We start from the raw sequence: 22,506 nt of genomic DNA, 5'->3' as shown, positions 1-22,506 counted from the left end.
ATAATCTCTCTGGTGTTTTCAGAACGTTGCCAATGTTAGAGATACAGGGTTTATTTTTACCTTGATGTCAGGTTTGTGTTCCTTAGTATTCTGAATTTAGAATGAATGGTTGGCTTATGACTGTCCAACAGGAGCTTATCCTCACCTGAACTTTCTTTAACAACAACCAAAAAAAAAAAAAAATTAAGAGAAGCACACCCTTAAGAATTGTTCCTTTTTTTTGAGAAAAATCAGTTGCCTGAAGAATAATATCGCCATTTTCTCTTACATTCTTAAATATTGTGCTAGTGTTTTGCATATACTCTACCTGGGTAGGAAACTGTTTCTGTATTACACATGTGATTATTTTGCTGAGGGCACTCAAACTGTAGTCTTATTTTTGAAAGTTAGAATCTATAATATCTTTTCTCCTGACAGATACTGCCTTATGAAACCTACAGTTAAGATGCGATAGGTTGCTTTTGTTTTTAATACCATTTTTTTTCCTTTTCCTTATTATTTTCATTCAGGTGGTGACCATTCACTGGCTTTGTTTACATAGTATTCCAAAATGATAATTTCATTAAACCATTTATTTCAAGCTAATCACTGAACTAGATTGCCTGCACAATTATAATTACATTATCTTAAACTTCACCACAAATTATAAAACTGTGTTATAGTTGCATATTTATGTAACTAATTCTATGTTGCACTTATTACATAGTATAATAGAGCATATTATATATTATGTGGTGATATTATAGTTCTATAACCACTATAATGATGAGCCTGAGGTCATTCTTACGATCACCTGAATGAGGAATTGTACAGCTGTGCAATTACAGGAGGCATCCACAACATTTAACAACCATTTGGCACAGGCAATGATCAAGCCAAACATAGAGGCAGTGGTAATCCTTGCATGCTCATGGAACATCGTCAGCCTTGGGCAAGAGATGGGATTTACAGAATATTTGCTGGAGTTCTCCATTTTCCCACACACAAATAAAAACAACTTTTGAGGAGAATCGAATAAAAGAAACTGGGAGAGTTCCTTTGCTAGGGAAGACACAAAGGCAAGAACTCTTAGAGTTCCAAGAGCAAAAGACTAATGGAGGAATGCAAAGCCTCACATCCTGAACTTGGAGGAACAGCCTTCTAAAAACGGTCTAGCAGATTCCCGTCAGCAGCTGGTAAATCCTAGAGTAGCTTCTCTGAGATTATGTCAAAGCAGATGTTCCTCATGGCAAGGCCTGGCCCACGAGAGATGGAATCATTGGCATGTCTTTTATATTAGAGGCCTATGTGCTTTCCTAATCATTCGTGTATTTTCTTCCTCTTTCGTTTTCTCCTCCTTTCAGAAGGAGTACATAGTAATTGCAGAAAATGTGGCAAAAACAGAGAAGTATAAAAATCACCCATAAGCCCGCTACCCAGACACAAGCACTATTAACATTTTTGCATGTTTCCTCTTCCTCCTCCTCCTTCTCTCTCTCTCTCTCTTTTTCTCTAATTACCTAGCTGTTTTGCAAAGATGGCAAATACTTCTTCCTTTGGATAACATCTAAAGTTTCAGGTAAAAATGTCCCCCTCCAACTCCTTTCTACGGCAGTGCCACCTATATTAAGACTGTTTCAAGTGGTCAGTCTTTCAGACACTGATATTCCTAATGTTTTCAGATGCCTCTTACTCTGTCCCCAGGTTTTGCTCAGTCTTCATAGGACCTGTAAGGAAATTCCTCTCAGGGATCTTGGCATGAGCTAAGAGTCCATGTTCAAGCATTCCTTTCTCTGGTTCAAATGGAATTGAACAGATTTTTTGGTATGCTCATCCTTGCCAAGTTTTCATTTTAGGGTTGGCTATCACATGCTGAGTGTGGTCAGTGTTAAAGCCTTGTCTTAAAAAAAAAAAAAAAAAGACTAGTCATGGTAGTGTGCGGTGGATGCTAAACTCATGAACCAGTGATGTCACAGATAATGCTAATATTAGACCTGCTAGGAGAAGATGCACAAACAAAAATGATGTGGTTATCAAGTCACAGGTGCAGGAGGGAAACATATTTCTTATCATACTCACGGATTATAACCCTGGGAGCCATTCACTAAGGACATCAAAAATATTTTTTGATCGGAAGTTAATACATGCTCAACGAGTTGATAATATAAGCTCTGTATTCTTCTCTCCCCCTCTACCACATGCCTAAGTAAACTTTATTTTTCAAGTTGAAAGGACCTTCTAAAATTCCTCATTCTTAATGCTCTAAAACGCCCGGGTTCAGAAAATTAAATTACGCCATTTTTATCTGTTTGAGATCAGCTCTGTTTCCTCCTTCGCTTTGTGTTTACTTTCCTGCAGTAGCTGACATCAAAATGTTTTCTGGAATGCTGGGACTAAATAAGTTATGCTTAACTCAATATCTAATACAAATAGCCCTGGGGAGCTTCAGCGACACAATCATAAAAGCTATAGTTTCTTTTAATAGCTTGCCACACTTTGCTGATATAGTATTTCTCTAATCACCAATCTTTACGTGCCTTCCTGACCTTGGAGCTCTGAGCCCAAATGGCTTTGTGGTATCAAAGGCCTATGTCATTGGAAGAGTGAATGGCTTTCATTTTTCCCCTTGAAACTTCCGGTTCCTGGCATCTGTAAAGAATTACTCTGAGTGGTGTTTTGCTGCCTTGCGGCCACTGCCCTGTCCAATGGAAGTGCCTTTTCCCAGAAAGGTCACAGTGGTCAGTAATAGGTGGATATTGCGTTCAAGGAGGAGGCAACTTCAATTTCGGATTTTTTTTCTGTTATAATATTCATTATTCTTGCATCACATTAGTTGTTAAAAACCCAAGTCACTTTCGTTTGCAAAATATTCCAGTAAGAAAGGGTACTCTCCTATATGTCATAAGGCCGAAAACGTTAGCAACAGTTTTCATAAAGTCATCCTGTGTGAAGGAAAAAATAAACTTCTCACTTACACCTTTGGGGAAGATTACTTTTTAACCCTGCACGAGAATTCATCTTCAAAATGTGTTACTCCACAGGACCTAAAAATCCCACACAAATGCATGGCACTGCAGTGAACTGGGAATCTTGAATATGCAGATTCTGTCCTGTAACTGTGTCAGCCAGGGCAACCGTTGATTCATGCCTTATTTTAAAATCGCATTTCTCAACACCATTATGTTTCAAGTATTCTGCGTAGTTAATAATGGGGAGAGGGACCGCGTGAATGTATTTCTAGGGTACTGGCTTAGGCTAAAAGTCTGAGTAATGGTTAACATTTACAAACATTCCAATGATTGAATGAGTTGCTTTTAAATAATTTCTTACATTCTCTGTGCATTAGAATCCTAAGAGAGAGAAAGGTGCAGTGGGACAGGGACGGAAATAAGGTAGAAGACTAAGGAGAACTGTGAAGCAATTTGATATGTTTCCAATGAGGGATTCTTAATGCAAGGAAGAAGTGTGTATTAAAAAATATTAGTATAGATGAACGTGATGACAAAATTTAGAAGTACTTTATGGTGTGCAATTCCATTTATCAATCAAATTATTTATATACACAAAATCTGTACCTGCTTTTACTACTCTAATGAACACTCACTCACTCCTGGCAATGTTCATCATCTGTAATTTGATCTAAATCTCTTGGTTATTTTCCCTAAATGGTTCTCAGAATATTACTTTATATATTAAGATATTCCCCCATTGATTTCCAGCTTATGCTAATTTTTATTTTATATTTTGTGTATATATTTTAATACCATTGAGGATTAAAACTAGAAAATAAAAATCTCACTTAATTCCATAAAGTCCTTTACTATTTGGGTAAACATTTAAAATTTTTTTTATTTTTGCTTATTTTATATGTAAAATATATAGGATTCTTATAAAATTGAATTCATCCTAAATGTAAAATCTTATAGTTTTTTTTCTATACACATTTTAGCATTGTTTCATGTTACTAAGTATTCTTCAAAATCATGTTTTTCTGGAATAGCCAGAATACCTTAAAAAGAATGCCCATTTAAGGAAATAGTCTCACAGATGATGGTGATAGAGTAACAGGCAAGCTTGTTCTGGCACTGGATGCTGTAAGAAGAAAAAAAGGCTCCTTTCTGGAAAGAGAACAGTTCTGAAAATTCTGAGGTCTTAGAGCAATTAGGGAATTTGAATGTTTCCTCTACTTGCACAGCTCTGTGTGTGTGTGTGTGTGTGTGTGTAAGAGAAAGACAGAGATGCAGAGAGTATTTTTGAAGGCTTTGTATTTCCGTGAAACACACAGTAGTCTTATGAATGAGCTGCCTTGTCTTTTTGGTCTTAATTTGACACTCCCTGAAACCTCTTTTTGTCCCCTGCAGCGTTTTGCATGAAAATTAGTGACAGTGGAATTGCCTTTCTAGAATTTAGTTTCCTAAAAGTGAAGGAGACAGTTAATTTGTTTATCAAGATGAGATTAGGAATGAAGCTATCTCTTAGCTCTGCGAGTAGTAAGTTTTCAGTCACTCTAAGTCTTAGTTGGATTTATATTTACATTTTTGGAGGAACAGTATTGAGTTCATTACCTTTTGCTCTGTAACAAACCAACTTAAACACAGTGGCTTAAAACAATAAACACGAATTATTTCTTTTGAACATGCTGATCAACTAGTGGTTCCTCTTTTCTAAGCCAGCTCAGGTAGGGCTGAATCGTCTGGGATGGACTCCCTCACCTTTCCTCTGGGAAAGTTGGCATGGCTGGAAATGCTGGGGCCTCTCTCCATATGGTCCCTCATCTTCTAGGGGGCCAGCCCTGGTGTGCTCATACTGGGAGGCACAGAGGCTCTCAGGGACCAGGAAGGGCATGCCCCAGTGGGCAAGCACTTTTCAGGTGTCTATTTCTGTCATACTTGCTATTTATTATCTCATTGGTCAAAGCACATCAGATGTCCAAGGTCCGAGTCACCATGGGAGGAAACTACTTAAGGACCAAACATGGGAAGGAATGATTCACTGGGGCCCTTACTGCTACATTTATATCACCATCATCTCCTTAATTTCTGAAACACATTTCAATTAGGTAAATACAGGACTTAATTTTAAAATTTTAATAATTGTTATATTTGTGTTTCTGCAAAATTTATGTTAGGATCAATAAACCTGAATATATAGAAACTTGTTTTTGAAAAGAAATATGGCATAGTGTTTTGTTTTGTTTTGTTTTCCCTCCTTAAGCAAAAATAAAACAAAGCCAAGCAAAACAAAAAACCCAACCCTGTGAGAAAATGAGACTTTCTCCCAGCTTTGGCCTATCATTCTAGTCACTTGAACTATGTATGAGAATAATGAATACATGTGTTTTAACACAACTGTGATCTGGCATGCCAAAAAGACATTTTTTAAGTTCTCTTATTTATCACAGAAATTTATCCTGTTATGCCATCTGTTTAAAAAAAACCTGTTTACTATATACTAACATTATGAAACTCAACTGATTAGTATTTATACATAGTTTTAGATGAAGGCAGTCTCTAAAAGGTAAATGATTTTATTAGCAGCTCTTAAATATATAATATACATATATTGCATGTTTTTCCCAACAGAAAAATGCAGTGCTGTTTCAAAATTGTGATTTTTATCAGAATCAGTTACAAACAGCCATCACCTTTTGGGTAACTTGTATGTGAAAGGCATCCCCCAATACCATGCCTCGTTCATATATGAAATAGATATGGACTATCCATGAGATTTCCAAAGACATCGTAGATTCCCGCAGATCTATGATATGTAGATATGATTTCCCATAAATCCGTCTGAGAGAATGTAGAAAAAGGAGCATGTGTCTAGGAGACAGACGAGTTAAAATTCTGGCTCTGTTAATTACTGTATAACCTTGAACAAAATCCTCTAATTTTCTGTGCTTCCACAGGGATATAGGGATAATGTGAAGTCAAAAATGCAACTCCAAGGGTACATAGAAAGTCTCAATGTTAGTTACCTTCCCCCCCTCCCCTCTTACCCTTTCTCTTACTATTTACTTACTTCAACTACTGAAAGCAGTTGAAACCTTCCTGATAAGTTGCATGTTTAGGCAATTTGGGAGCAAGGACAGAGACGTGATCTGGGTTAGTCTGAATGTTGTTGGCCCAAGTAAAGGGATAGACAGGCTGTTGGCACCGCATCAGACCTATCTTTCCATGGTTCTTTCCTGCTCTGCAATTTTCCTGTGTCTACTTTTTCAGAGACCTGCTAAATTTCATTGCACACCGATAAACTGGATTGCTCTGCCTGGCCCTCGTGCTATTATTACTTCAAGAAAAAGGCACCTTGGGGCCATAACGAGAACTTAAAATACAAAAGCCAAAAGCTTGAATGAGTTTACAGATACACGTGTGCTTGCAGCACCTCTGGAAGGAGGACGCAGTGAGCAGGATGAAAGTCGGTGACTTGTCTGGGATGCCACCTGTACGGCTTTCCCAATTCTGTGACTTAAATTTGTGTTTTTGCTGAACGTTGGATGGCTTAATTTGTCAGTGGGTCCGAATCAAAAACACTTCAGGACAACCATAATGCTACCCTGAGAGAACCCAGGGACAAGCTAATTAGGAATAAAGAGGTGAGATGGAGAGGAGGGTGTATCTGGGTAACTTCACAGGGTGAAATCCCTGCATGGGCCGTGGCAGCTCGGAAATCTGCATAGTAACAAACTTGTCACAAATCAAGGACAACTCGACAGAACAATTAGAATTAACATTTCACTCTGACATTTATCAAAAATTTCTGTCCACATTTTGCTCTCTGCAACAAAAACTGTGGTTTTGTCCTAACAGTTAGTGAGCTGTTGCTGAACTTTAACGTCCGTGCAGAAGGTATGCACTTCCTGCTACAAGAGTAAAGAAGTTACATCTTTTGAAATCCTTACATCCTATATGAATCCCAAACTTACTCCATTTGAATGACAATTACATATTTTGAAATCCACACATACTGTGTGAATCCTACACTTATTCCATTCGAATGACAAATGCTTTAAGAATTCAAGAAAATATTAAACATTTCATGGTAGATAGCATTTGTTTTAGTGACCTCTTCTTCAAAACCTTCTTCAAAATGTTTCATTTTGTTCTTTCCTAAAACTCTCTAAATTGAATCAAAGAAAACCAGACACCCAGAGTATATCGTATTTTTTCCATAATAAAAGAAACACAATTCTGATTTTCTAATGTTCATTTGATATAAAAATAATACTTAAAATGTTTTATTTCTGAACAGAAATTCAGAGGAAACCAAAAAATTAAAGGTGTTACAGTGTTTTGTAAACTGTAATGTAATGATATCCTTGACTTCCTATTTCCATCACACTGTTCCATCACAAACACAAATATGATGCATATTCATACATCAGGATGCACAGTTTTCCCAAATAATTAATTTTTGAAATTAAATCGAATACATCAAAAAGTCACAATAAGGGTAGAAATCCATTGTCAGATGTCCAACTATGCAAATTAGTAACTGATCTTTAAGAAGACAAAGATATGTTGAGCAAATCTATGTTGAATTTCTGTCTGAATTTCTTGCCCACTTTTCTAAGTAGAGGCACAAGCTGGTATGTTCCCAATTCCATCTTTTCAATATGATTCAGTTTTTTAAGATGTAGTGAGCAAATTACATGAAATACAACATATTTACAAAGGATTCCAAATTGGAAGAGCAGGGGAGAACAAGGTGATGAAATTGGCAGACAGGTCTGAAAAAAGGTGTGTGTGGGGGGGGGCGGTGCAGAAAACTGTACTATCCACCCCCAGACACCCCCGCCCCCTCCCCTCCTGGGCAGTGTGGTATTCCCACTTTTTCCTCCGGATAGAACAATACAAATAGGATCTGGAGCTGCTCCTCCCTTGCCTCTCCTTTCTCCACAACACTGGCACACATTCAGTCCATTACTAATTTTAGCCACTTCCTTTTGCATATTCCCACAACCAGATCCTAGGCCAAGCCCTGACCTTGTCCTGCCTTGACTAATGTGGCATCCCTGCCACTCCTGGGCTCGGGGAGGGGGATGGCTGAGAGAGAATCAGTATCAAAAACAGCCCTTTGAAACTAGAAGCATACCCTGCTACCCTGCACGTGTCATCTGTTAAGTCCTCTTGAAAGCCTGGGAGTGTCCTTGCTGTCATCAGGACCCAGTGACACCTGGGTGCTCTGCGCGGCCTGCCTGCCCACACAGCCTTGGCAAGACTGAACTGGCCACACACAGAAAAGGGGTTGTAGATTCCCAAAGTTGCAGCTCCTATGCCCCTCTTACTTTTGTTCACATTCTTCTTCCTCTGTGACTGTTGATTTTGGAAGATTTTAGACTTTCCTTGTTTAGGAATACTGGGAAGTATTGTGGGCTCTTCCTTACCTTTCGTGACTTTAAGATTCAGCATTCTTCCATGTACTACATAAAGCTCTACTGCAATCCATTTTTCCTCCAAAATTGTGATTCTAACTACTTAACTGTACCTGTAGGTCTAGATGCTCCTAATGACTGACACATTCTCATTGACAGCCACAACCGTGGCTGACACCTGGACATTCTCAAATGACCTTCTCACCTGCTTTGACCTTGATATTCTATTCCTTTTAGTTATTTCAAAAATAGGACAAAAATAGGATTCGAAGCAAGTATAGAAGCAAGAATTTGCTCCAAGTTTAAACATATTAGGGATTTCAATAGCTGCTGAAACACCAAATCTGACTTTAAACATCTGAGCAGCAGAAGAGCTATTCTCTTGCACATACACAGATTGAATAATAAATTTTTTTTTAAAGTCTGTATAGCTTACTGATGACCAGCAAGTAATTCCTAGGCTCCAGTATAATAAACTAAGATAGGGGGACAGGAAAAGGAGTAAAGTATAAATTACCACTGGTTCAAAAAAATTTTCAACATTTTACAGGAACTGGAATAATTTTTATTTATTGATAAGAAATGGAGAGATAAGTGTTGTCCAACAGAAATATAATGCAAGCCACATATGTGATTTTATATTTTCTAGTAGTCGCATTGAAAAATAAAAAGAAACAGGTAAAATTATTTTTATTTTTTTAATGATATATTTTAATTTTAGTCAATATGTTTTACCCAATATATCTTACATTGTCAGGGTTTGTGATAAAATAATCTAGTGAGATCATGGGTTTAAAGGTATTAAATAAATGAATTTTAAATTTAATTTTATTTTTAATTTAAATTTATCTATATTTATTTAACTATAGGAGTCTAGATCCTTTAACATGCTAATTGGTGTTTTGGATCCATAAACATGAGGCTCTTCCAACCTCAGCGCTACTGACATTCCAGAATGTCAGCCCAATAATTCTTTGTTGTGTGAGGCTCTCCCATGCATTTTAGTATTTTAGCAGCATCTCTTATCCCTACCTACTAGATGCCAGTAGCACACTTCTCTACCTCCTCACCAGTTGGGAAAAACAAAAATGTCTCTAGACATTGTCAAATGTCCTTTGGGGAGCAGAATTTGCTTGAGAAAAACTGGGATAGCTTGTGGAACACGACTCCTCTTATTTGCTCATATCTGCTTATCTAAATAGATCTGCCATCTTGTATGCCAATAATTAACTGAACACATATATCCATGCTTTCTAATTAAATTGAATTAATTTAAAACATTTTAGGCAACATAACCTATTTCACTGGAATGAAACATGAACCTATCCTCAGTAGCTAAATTAATCCTATAGTTCAGAGAAATAATCTGCTTTATGTATATAATCTGGGCAAACTTGCGTCCTTGAAGACCTAGATCCTGACCCATCTGTTTGAACCTTTCCCCAGTCTTTCCCATATGACTGGGAAATGCCCCATCTCTCTTAGTTTTGTACCAACCAGGTCTTTTGTTCCTATGTGATAAAAGATCTAGCTCCTCTGAAAGATTTCCATTTTTGCTTTCTTTTCCCTGAGTAGTAATAAAATGTCCAAACTGCTACAGCAAACCTAAACATTTTGTTCATCTAACTAAGTTTCCATATGCATGTTGATTGCATGTCTGACTCATTTATTTTCTCTAAAATTGTAAGCTCCTTGAGGTTAAGGACTTTATTGTTCTTAAAAAAACATTCCATTTTCATTGTCAACCATCAAGCAAATATTATATTACTAACAAGTTTCCTTGATCCATGATAGGTATTGAAAATCAGCAATCTGTTCCTATTAATTTTTATTTTTCTCAGTTTACCTTGTATTTTGGCCCATTTTTTTGACATCATTTATATGCTGGACACTGGGATGGGCAAAAGGTAATGAATACACAGGTCCTACCCTTGCACAGCCACCAGTGGTTTGAAACCTGGGGGAGATTTTGTATCCAAGGGAATTTGACAATGTCTTCAGAAATTTTTGTTGATCACAACTGTGGCAGGTTGTTACTGACATCTGGTGATAGAGGAGAAAGATGCTGCTAAACATCCTGCAACATATAGAACAGAGCCCCACAACAAGGAATTATCTGGCCCCAAATGTCAATATTACTGAGGTTGAGAATCCCTGGAAAGAGAAGGGCAAGTCACCAACAGTTAAATTAAAAGCAATGCATGCTATGATAGAGTTAGGTATAGGATTCCACAAAAGCTTAGAAAAGGAAAAAGAATTCAGAGTGCTTGACTGAGAGGTAGAAAAGGCTCCCCAAAGGAGATAAACCCAACTGGGTATGCAGGTTGGAAACCAGCAACATATTGAGTGAAGGATGAGTCACTGGTTACCCCCAAGAGCAAAGTGTAGTTATAGAGCCAAGAGCTGGGGATGGAGCTCCAGGGAAGCCATTTTTCTAAGGCAAGACCAGGAAGAAGAATATGCAAAGGGGATGATACGGAGGAGCTAGAAGAGTAGAAAATAGGGACATTGTTTCTTGGATTCTGGAGTAGAAGATTAGTTCAAGGAAATAATCACTAACAATGTCGAGTACCTCAAAGAAGCTCAGTGAGATAAACCAGAAAAATCTCTTTAACATTGGTAAAGAGTTATTGGTAACTTTAATGAGAGAAATCTAAAATGAAGGAGGTAGAAGACAGATTGTCTTAGGCAGAGAAGTAAGTAGGAGGAGAGAAAAAGCATGGATTTGTCTTCAGGAAGCATGTTTATGATTATTTGTAGAAGAGAAAAATTGAAAACAGTTTAACACTCTAATAAAGAAGGCATTTAAATTGTTACATATATAATGCAATAATAAACAACCACTAACAGATATTTAGTATTTAAGAATATGGAAATCAGTCACAGTAAGTGAAAAAAAAAACAAACCCCAAGATGCAAACTTTTATGCAGTATGAAACCCAATTTTTTTATAGGGGGAGAAAAAACTAAAAAAATCCAAAACCAAAATATTAACAGTTGTCATCTCTGGGCAATTATTATTTTCTTCTTTGAAAATATTTATTCTCTAAATGTTCTAAAATGAGCATGTATTCCTATTAAAGTCAGAGGAAATTTTCTTTTTTTAAGAAGCTTGGCTAAGAAAGAAAAGAGAAAGTTTTGGCAGTAACTTGAAGAGGTTGGGGGGGTGGAAAAGAGCGTGTGTGTGTGTGTGTGTGTGTGTGTGTGTGTGTGTATTTGAGTTGTAAGCAAAGAGCATTTTTGTATGGAGAAGGGAGAGAGCCAGTACACCAAGAGAGGCTGAAGATACAGGAGCATGGATGATTGATGGAGCATGTCCCTGAGGGAGCGGGAGGGGATGGAATCCAGATCACAGGTGGTGGGATTAGCCTTGGCTAAGAGGAGAAACATTGCTTCAACTGAAAAATGAGGAAAAGAGGTAAGGATGGATGTGGGTGCTGATAAGAATGTAGAGGAGGGGGCAGGAAGTTGAGGGAGTTGCTGTCTGTTGGCCTCTATTTCCTTTGTGAAGTAGAAGGTGAGGTCATTTGCTGAGTGGGGTCAAGGGTTTACGGAGAATGATGGGAATTTGGAAGAGCTGCTAAGGGAAAAGAGGGAGGAAGGGGACTTGGGACATAGAGACAGATTATCCAGCTGACTTGAGAGGCCAGCTGAGGCTTGAGACGGAATTTATAATGAAGGGCACCTACTGCTTAACTTTTGGCTTTCTTTAGCAGCGCTTTGTAACATTAATTTAAAAATAAAGAAAGCACATAGTGAGACTGATGAAGAGGTTACAGATCTGGGGAAACACCCTGAAAAACACCAGTATTCTGGATGCTTGAAGTGATAATGGAGTTTATGCTAGAAAGGGACAGAAATAAAGCCAAAAGAGGGCTGAAGGGAATGGAAGTCACAGTGAGGTCTACAAGCTGCAGTAATGGGAGACAGGGAGTGAGAGAACTTCAACAAGGAGAGCTTTGGGCTAAGAATGGGGGACTGAGAGGGAAGATTCTAGGCATGAAAGAGTGCCCGATGGAGGTCAGAGGTGTAGGTCAGCTGCTGTCTCTGTGGACAATCCCAGCTAATACGGTCACTCACTTGACAGTGAAAACTCAACTTCCAGTTATATGTGGAACACAAAAACTCACAAAATCAATTTAAAAAATCAATGTAGACTGGGATGCCTGGGTGGCAGTTAGTTAAGAGTCTGCCCTCGGCTCAGGTCATGATCCCGGGGTCCTGGAATCAAGTCCTGCGTAGGGCTCCTTGCTCTGCTGGGAGCCTGCTTCTCCCTCTGCCTGCCGCTCTCCCTGCCTGTGCTCTTTCTCTCTTTCTCTCTGTCAAATAAATAAATAAAATCTTAAAAAAGAAATCAATATAGATTAAAGTACACTCTTTCCTCTCCCGTCCCGCCCCACCCTGTCTCTACACACACACGTACATGTGTATAATTTGAAATATTATTGAGAAAATAACATAGTTGTTAACTAATATAGTTGTTAAAACAGACTCCCGACCAAGCAAAAAGAACACTGGATCTTTTTTCAATTCCAGATATTTAATTGCCATATATCATGAACAAGTCACTTTCATATTAGAGAACAATTTTCTCATTGGTAAAATGGGTTAAATTGTATCTATTAAACAAGGTATTTTTAAAGAACTAGATTAAAATTTAAAAATATACTCAGAGTTTTCAGAACCCCAAATAGTATAGCTTGATTCACAGATATTTATTGAGCACTGTGATATATTTGTATTTGTGACTAGGGCATCTAATGATGAACAAAAGAGACTCACTCTTTTCCTCATACATTTAGAAGATAACAGGGGAATTTCAGAGATTATCATGCAAGTAATAGGGCACCTTCCTTTCTCTGTGATTCTATTCCTTACTCCCTCTCAAGACTTAAGTCAGGGTTCTGCCAGGGCCGTCCTAGACACAGAGCTGTCTCCTGAGAAATACCAGGGAAGAAGGATTTTGATTATTTATGATCACAATTTGTTGATGTTTTATCTTATGTCACTTTTGTATTTGTTTAATTATTTGAAATCTTGAATTTATATAATCTCTCTTCCAAGCTGTTATTTTCACATACTTACATACATGCACAGATGTACACAAAAGCACAGCATACATACATGTATATGCATAGAGACATATGTATATACACACATATATACATATTCTGGTAGGAAAAATTCATGTATAATCAAAGCCTAAAGGCAATTAAATATTCAGGATATTAGCCTATTAACAATCAGCATATTGGTGATAGTGTCAGTGATGATACATCTGTTCATCTAACAGGATGACTAGCATTTATGCCCAGGAGTTGAAGGTACATCAATTGCTCTTAGATGAGCTAAGTGAAAAATTATGTGCTATGCCCCTAACAAGGAAAACCACTTGAGTTTAAATAACAATAAAGAGCACATGGAATAGAGAAAAAAGTCTATGTAACACATTTGTTACTATTCAGTGGTGAAAATCAGCCAACTGTACATATGTGCATATGTATGTACATTTATACATATAAATATGATTTTAGACTAACAATGGTAAAGAACATTTAAAATTTGCATTTAATAGGACCTTCTAAAATTAACAGTTTGATTTATACATAATTTGAATACTCTGCAAGTTTGGTAATAATTTTTAATATGTTTGAATGTGTAGAATGTGCCTAGCACTGTGCTAAATATTTTAGGTGGATCATCTCATTTAATTTTAACAAGAATCTCTATTAGATACTAGCAATAGATACTACTGTTTTTCAAAATTTACAAATTCAAAATATGGGACAACCGAGGTTTTAAGAAGTTAAGTAACTTGCCTACTGTTGTATAGCTGTTGAGTGATAAACACAAAACAGTTTGATTTCAGAATCCATGCTCTTCATCATTGCTCCCCATTTCCCTCAAGTAGGGAACACTTTCCCAATTCATCAAATTATGTTGATTCTGGCTTCTAAATATCTCTTAGGTCCATCTTCCTCTCTTCAACCTATTGCTGAAGTCCTGGGTCTGACCACCCAGCACTGTCAACTGGATTACTATAGAGTCTCCTGCTTGTCTCTGGTAGTTGGACTCATTGAGTTCACTTGTAATCCATGTGGCTGGCCAGTGAGTAAATTAGGTCACATTTGCAACAATTACCCACTGTCTGCGGTCATGATAGTCCCCAATTCCATAACTCTGGAACAAGAGCCTGATTCAATGCTCTCTAGTACTTATGTGTTCAGGAATGAGTCCATGCTCACTTGAACACCACCAACTCCTGCCATGATCTGCCATGCCCACCACCGCTGCCCAGACTTGGGTTGCTGCGTCCCTCGTTCTCAAAGCTTTACAATCAATCATCAGAATGCCAAAAGGCCCTTCATTTCCTTTAGTTTTAAATGATTTCTTCTGCCAAAAATGAGAAAATGCCCTCTTTCAAACTTTGACCCGTTTTGTCATAGGAGGCACCAAAGAACAGTGCTTGTGCCTTAAATCTCATACAAAAGCAGGTCTTTTCACCCTTTAACTGAAGGCCTGGCCTCCTGGAGCTCCAATAATCATTCAATGGGGCCAAACAGAGGGCAGCCTTGTTTGCTCCTCTCCATTCCTCATCTTGTCCCATCTTTTCTCTCATAACCCACCAGAACTCCTCTTTTTCCCTTCACCAAACACAAAGCAAACTCATACCAACCAAAGCAAATATCCAACAGATTCAGGGAGCATTGGGCAGGCAGGATGAAGGATTTGTGGCTCACACAATGGCCCACTGGTCATGACTCATCAGCTCTGCCAATAACCACTCTTTCAATTTCCATTCAAGTAAAATGAAGTATTTAGTCCTCCATAAATGCAAATATAATCATGCTCTTTCACCTTCTAAAATATGTCAGTGAATACTCACTGCATTTAAAATGAGGTTAAAACTTTTTTTTTAAAGGTTTTATTTATTTATTTGAGAGAGAGAATGAGAGACAGAGCACGAGAGGGAAGAGGGCAGAGGGAGAAGCAGACCCCCTGCCGAGCAGGGAGCCCGATGTGGGACTCGATCCCGGGACTCGAGGATCATGACCTGAGCCGAAGGCAGTCGCTTAACCAACTGAGCCACCCAGGTGCCCTAAAATGAGGTTAAAACTCTTAAAGATGGTTAACAACACACTTTCAGTTTTCTTCTCATCCCTCATCTATTGCAACCTCCTCCAATGACCTTACTTCAAACCCCATATTCTAATAAGTATGGTTTGAAATCTCCAGGTATAACTAATGACAGACTTACCATCTAATAATAATGAGAACTATTTTAGCTTTTACTAAGTTGTGAACAAATTGTGAGCAAGTTGTGAACAATAATTATTATTATTTATTTTTTGGCTGAAGAATGCAGCAGATAAAAAGTCACACCAGTAACACTAGGTATTGCATGTTTACTGACATGTAATAAATAAATATAGTAAGTTCAGTGATAATTGAACATAATCATTTTAAATATCTTATTCATACTTACTGCACATTTTCTGATTTACTTCATAAATATAATTTTCAGTAGCAATTTTGATACTTTATTAATAATATGTACATAAATATGCATGATAATATTATTTTATATTTTTCAGAGAGACAAAATAACTTAAATTGAAGAGTTCATTCATGTATGCCAGGAATTTATGTTAGTGAAATTTACATTGTCTCTGCTCACTCTACTCAGAATTAAATCCAAATAAACCAAATAATATCAGACAGGATCTTAAACTGTAATTTGAAGCATTATCTAATAGTACTAAATATTATGCATTTGTTCTTTTTAGATATTTCAAGGTTCTTTTGTTAATACTAAGTTATAGCTATCTCCCCTTTAGGATTTTAAAAAGAAATCTATTGGTCTGTATCCACAGAAGTAGGAAAGGATAAATGCAGATCGATAAACATTTTAAATACAGTGCAGTGCAACAAATAGGATAATCTCAGGGAAGACAGAATTATCGAAGATCGGTTATAAGGGGAAACCTGGGAAAACTTTTTGAAATTGAGAATCATTATCATTTAACTTCTAAAATTTATGAAAATGGTCATTTCTGATGCAAACACTGAAAAAATTCTTACCACAGGCAATATGATCATTGTACCAATTTAAGTACTAGTTTGTTATTTCAAGCTACAAATGGAAAGGCCTTCTTATATACTGTCAGAATATTAACAAAATGCTATCCTGATTAAGTTTCTTTAATTGAGAGTTTTAACAAAAGTGTAATTAACATTGCCCTATTATTAATTCCACATTATAAGTTTAAAGAATTAATTACAGTGTCTATTATTGCTGATAAGCTCTGGTATAATCGATGACAACCATTATAACTACAACTAACATTACATAATGCTCAATATATGCCAGGCACCATTATAAAATATGTATATTAATATACTAATTCAACACTTATGAAAATCTTATGACATAGTTGCAACTATCATCTTCATTTTAGAGAATTTAATTTTTCCAAAATCACACAGCTAACAAGTGACAGAGCTAGAATTCAAATCCAAGCAATCTAGCTTTAGATCCCATACCCCTTAACCACTATGCTCTTCCAGAAACTATAAAATATTTTGAAAAAAATCGGAGACCTAAAAGGATATCCTATTGTAATAAAAAAAGACGTTTTTCCACTTGATGAACACTACTAAAATCAGGTAGTTGAAGTTAATCTAAGTTGAGGCTAAAACAACACAAACTGTATAGCAGGACTGAAGACTTTGATATGCGTATACAGTGGGCAATAGCCTTTAGAAATAACCGTGAAAAGTGAGTTTAATAAAGGAAAATTTGGCTCTTGGTGGATGTCGACAATTTATGGCCGCAAGTGAGACCACTCAGCAGAGTCTGCACACCTTTGTTAGTATGGGCCAAGTTACTAATTAAAAAACAAGGTTAATAGTATTGTGATAAGCATGGTAGGTGAGCTGATAACAGTTATTGACCCCTGAGGGTTAAGACCAGGAATATTTTAGAAAACAATAGCTAAAAGATATTAAGATAAGACACATCACAATAGATTTACAAAGCTTTGTCTTGTTATCCTGATAACTATGCAGGGCTTTAATACAAGAATCTTTATTAATATAAAATCTTAGTAAAACAATAAAAATATATGTAAGAAAAATAAACATGTTTAATTCTGGCAGAGGAGCTAAACAAGCATGGAATCTGAGAAGCACCGTATTTGATGGTTGCTGAAGTGGGCAAACGTTGTTGAACAACCTTGAGACTGTGATATTAGTCATGAGACCAGAGATAAGGTAGAAGACTGACCCAACAACAACCTTACTTTGCTAATAGAGAGTCAATTTTAGTTTAAAATAAAAAACATACTCATCAGATACACATTATTATTTCATTTTATAAAGATGATCTGAGAGGTTATGTAAATTTCCCCTAATTTTCACATTTGTAAAATGATAGGGTTGGAGTACAAACCTAGGAGTTTTTATGCTTTTTAATAACTTTATTTAGTTTGCTTAGGAAGGTGCATGAATATGAAGTTATCCACCCTACATAATATATGAGTTATTCTGCTGGAATGATCATTTCAAAATATGAACCTGTTTTTATCAACCCCACTGAATGTCCAATCCCCAGGCCCAAACTCTTGGGAGCTTAAAACTATTCATTGACTTGCCATTGCTTTTAGGATTAAGATTCAGCCTCTTTATTTTATTTTATTTTTTTATTAATTAATTAATTTTTATTTTATATTTTTATGTTATGTTAATCACCATACATTACATCATTAGTTTTTGATGTAGTGTTCCATGACTCATTGTTTGGTATATAGGATGCAAATTCTGTACGGTCTCACTCAACATGCCGCAGGCTCCTCTCATTATAATTATCCATGTTGACCTGCACCAGTTCCATGCTACTTACCAGGTGCCCTACCACCAGACCCACTCTGAACATGCTGTTGCCTCCACATGGAACATTCTTCTTCATCTCTGTCAACTTAAATCCTTTTTATTCTTCATTTTTTGGTTCAAATATCCCTTCCTTGGAGAAGTTTTTCTTGACTCTCTTATATGCCTTACCTCCGTTGCTCCTTTATATTTATTTGTGAAGAACTGATGAATATTTGTCCCCCTCATTAGACTATAAACTTCGTAGGGGAGTGACTGTATCTGTTTCATTTGTCATTGTATCTTCTGGTTTCTAACATGATGCCCAACATCTAATAGACTCTTAATACAGTGAATGAGTGAACAGATTAATTAATTCATTAAATTCCACCAAAGTCAAGAAATAATTACAGAATTGTTTAAGTTACAATGCCTTTTTTGTGATATTTATTTTTTAGGTTTGGGGAAATATTTACAAAGGCATCCTTTCAAAAATTTAAGTATTTTGAGGTGTATTATATTACGTTTATCTTAGCAAATGGATCCTAGGATTATTGGTAAAGGTGTGCTTGTGGAGGAAACAGCAACCTAAAAGTTGTAATTAGTGGGATATTATTAAGGCCACTTACTGCATTTTTTAGAGCTGTGATTCATAACATTTTTTAAAATTAAGAATTTCTTTGATGAAAGCTGCAGACTGTCTCTCCAGAAAATTCACAGATGCACATACTAATACAACTTTGTACAAAATTTCGGGGGTTTTTTATCCATTAGAATTCGTCCAGAGAACCTAGGCTAAGAACACTTATTCAAGATAAATCTATCAAATTCATGTGTCTTAAATAGCAATGATTTATATTGCTTGTCGTCCCTCTCATTCTGATTTGTTTTATATCTGGACTCTAATTATCAAAGGGGAGGAATAAAGGAAATGCTCAAGAGATTCATCATAGTCAAAAGAAACCCCTATTTTTCTCTCTTTATCTTCAGGCTATTATTTCTAGACCAGCGCTCTATTGTTCATGCTGCACTGTTCATCGGCCATCAACCAGACAGAGGATACTGGTCTAGGCCATTGCACAATGTCATCTTCCTCTGGCCTGTTCTGTAATTAAAATAATTTCAATCTATTCTCTTGAAATTTTTTTTCTACAGGCAATTGTAAAAATGTAGAACCAAAAAGCAAATAAAGGAACAAAAATATAACTTGTTTTCTTTACTTTTTATTGTGAAAGAAATTACTCATTATGGACTAGCTACTTACTTAATTTCAAAATTCAAATGTGGTTTCTTTTGTATTCTGTAGTGGAGTAAAATCCCCACTGATTTAAAACGGTCATTTTCCAAGAGCACTGCAAAGTGGCTGGATCTTAAACATTTCTAAAGGAACCACAGATATAAATGCAAAGTGCAACCAAGTTAGTAATGTATTTTCTCCCAGAACTCTTATATCTGAGGATGTCTATAAATGCATCAGAATCAATTTACATATTCTGTACATAGTAGTAACTTTTACCAACATTCCACCTAATGGAGGAACAATGTTGTCAAATAGGTTCTGTTTTATAGGATAAAATAAACCTCTAAGCCTTGATCCAGAATCATGGTTTAAACTACACACCATACTCACATTGCACACATATATAAATGGTAGTTACACTTGAAAACTATTCCCCCTGATTCTGCTGGTGATGCTTTACCTGAATACTTTGTAGTGTTCAACTACCAACAGCTCTGCCTTAGGAGACATACTGTTGTTTATAGATTCCTCATGATTTGAAAATGAGGATAATATTTGACATATAAAATTTTACCTTTCCTTTGTGCCTTTTTGTATATTGTTTGATGGCATGAAAAATATGCTAAGCACAGACTCTTGTTTGGAATGAGAAGAACCTGAGAAGAAGGGACTGAGACTGACCTGACCTCACTGGAAGCAACCAGTGAGTACGTGGGAACAATAATTTATCTACCTGGAGCCTGACCTCTGCTACAAGGGGCCACCACTAGGAACTGGAAGGTTAGTATAGATATAGTGAGTGCTTTCTGTTGTTGAGCACAGACTTGTTATTCTAGCTTCTCCTGGACTGGATGCCACTCTTGCACACTAGAATTCAGAAATACTGCCCATTGTGATGGGAAAAGGGGAATAATAAACAGTCTTAGGTATTTGTTGACGGTACCCTCTACCTTATCAAAGTTTTACTTTAAAAAGGAGCACTTTACTCTCCAATTCTTTTGGAGAGTCCACAATTTTTTTCTTAATCACAAGTAATACAAATATTTTAGCAGGTACTTATGTATATAACCATTATACATATAAACAGATATAAAATATATCCTTCCAAATATATAAGCATACCACTTATTTATTTATGTTATTTATGTTAACAGAATATGCACAAAAGGAGAAATTAAGAAAGGTGAGATAAAAATGAAATAAAGATTATTTGTAAATATATTTTATCTTGTGAGGTAATGGATAGAAACCTTTCGCATTATGATGAAAAAAGTGTTATAATTCACGTATCATATGGTTGAGTCACTTCAGTGTACAATTCAATGGTTTTTAATATATTCACACAGCTGTACAACCGTCAACACAGTCAATGTTAGAACATTTTCGTCACCCTCAAAAGAAACTCTGTGCCCATCAGCAGTAATTTCCCACCCTAATCTAGGGAGCTACTTTCTGTCTCCATAAAAGAAAATTTGTCTATTCTGGACATTTTACGTAAATGGAATTGTACAAACATGGTTTTTGTGACTGTCCTCTTTCACTTAGTACAATTTTTTCAAGGATTCATCCATGCTGTAGCATGCACCAGCGCTTCATTACTTTTTTCTTTTGAATACTTAATACTGTATTATTAACTACAGTTGCCATGCTGTACATTGTATCTCCAGGACTTATCTGTAACTAAAAGTTTGTACCTTTTTTTTTTTTTTTTAAGACTTATTTTTTAGAAAGGGGATTGGGGCAGAGGGAGAAGCAGAGAGAAAATCTCAAGCGGAATCCCCGCTGATTAGGTGGAGCTGAGGCTGGGCTCCATCTTGACCCTGTGATCATGACCTGAGCAGAAATCAAGTCTGACCCTTAATGACCGAGCCACCCAGGCAGGAGCCCTGAAAGCTTGTACCTTCTGACCACTTGGAGGCGTTTCACCCCCTGAACCGGAAAGTGTTCTCTGTGGCGCTGCGGTGTGGCTTGCTGAGATCTTGGTGGAGAAGGACCGTGTGGTGGTGTCGCAGGCACAGGCCGCAGTCCGCCTCGGGGAGTGCGCCTCGGGGTGGCACTGGGGGGTGGGGGGGAGGCGGCCTGAGCTGTTGCTGCAGGGCACGGCCCGGGGTCCCGGGCGCAGCGTCTAGTACATCGAGTGCAAGGAAGGCGGAACGTATTTCCTCACCACCTAGCAGATGCTGTGCGACCGGAAATCTTAAGTGTACCGTTTGTGCTGGGCTCATCCGGCCTGGACTCGGACAAGGATGCAACAGCATCTCCACCCGCTTGGTGCCTGTGCCGAACTGGACAGAGTAAGGAGTGTTGGAGGAAGCAGAATTTTCTGTTTCCTCAGTAGTAAGACTTGTGAAGGATAAAATTAGAGACCGAGACAGCAAAACATCACAGGTGTGGTGTACCACGTGCTTCAGTGTCGGGAGGAGGAGGAGCTCGCGTGGATGAGATTAATGGCGTTTGAGGGCTGGAAGTTGGAGCCGCTGGTCAGCAGTGGCTCTTCCTACGGTTACCGGAGTGAAGACCAGGCCCAGTGCTTCTCTGTGGTTTCCGAGGAGCCACATAACTCCCCATAGGGCATGACCAGTGAGCCCAGCGAGAAAGCCAGGATTTTGCAAGGACGGGCTTCAAGGACATGAGGAACACCGTGTTGGCAGCTGAAGAAACATTTTACCTTTTCCCGAGATGCAACTGTCATGTCGAAGAAGCTTGGCTGTGAAAAGAAACCTGTTTTTGACAATTTGTCTAGAAATCTGGCTGTGAATTGTTTCCGCATCTGAGGTGGGCGGTGAGAGACGGGACCAGTTGTGGCGAGGCCGGGCATCCCCACACAGAGGAGGCATGCAGGCCTAGTGGGCATCCGGGGGGGGGCCTCTGCTGGAATTTTGCAAGTGCCGCCCAGGCCTGCGACAGGACGCTTCCGACCGAGCCGGAAGATCATTAAAGGGCAGCACTTTGAGTGCTACATAAACAGTGTGTAATCGTGCCTGGGCCTCACTGGTAGGTGGCCACAGCACTGTGGTCCCGGGGTCTAGGAGGTTGCTCATTACCT

General features: G+C 37.6%; 1 protein-coding gene and 1 pseudogene across 1 annotated transcript in view; both read left to right on the top strand.

The window, feature by feature from the left end:
- HDAC9 (histone deacetylase 9) overlaps positions 1-22,506 on the top strand; it is a 918,445-nt gene that overhangs the window by 587,573 nt on the left and 308,366 nt on the right. The window lies entirely within an intron of this gene.
- On the top strand, positions 10,915-22,124 carry LOC123836051 (BTB/POZ domain-containing protein KCTD5-like; annotated as a pseudogene).

Source organism: Mirounga angustirostris, unplaced genomic scaffold (assembly GCF_029215605.1).
Source record: "Mirounga angustirostris isolate CCGP_5_RB_7025 unplaced genomic scaffold, mMirAng1.0.hap1 SCAF_12, whole genome shotgun sequence".
In the NCBI taxonomy this organism is placed as follows: Eukaryota; Metazoa; Chordata; class Mammalia; order Carnivora; family Phocidae; genus Mirounga; species Mirounga angustirostris.
This window is presented reverse-complemented; position numbering and strand designations above follow the sequence as displayed.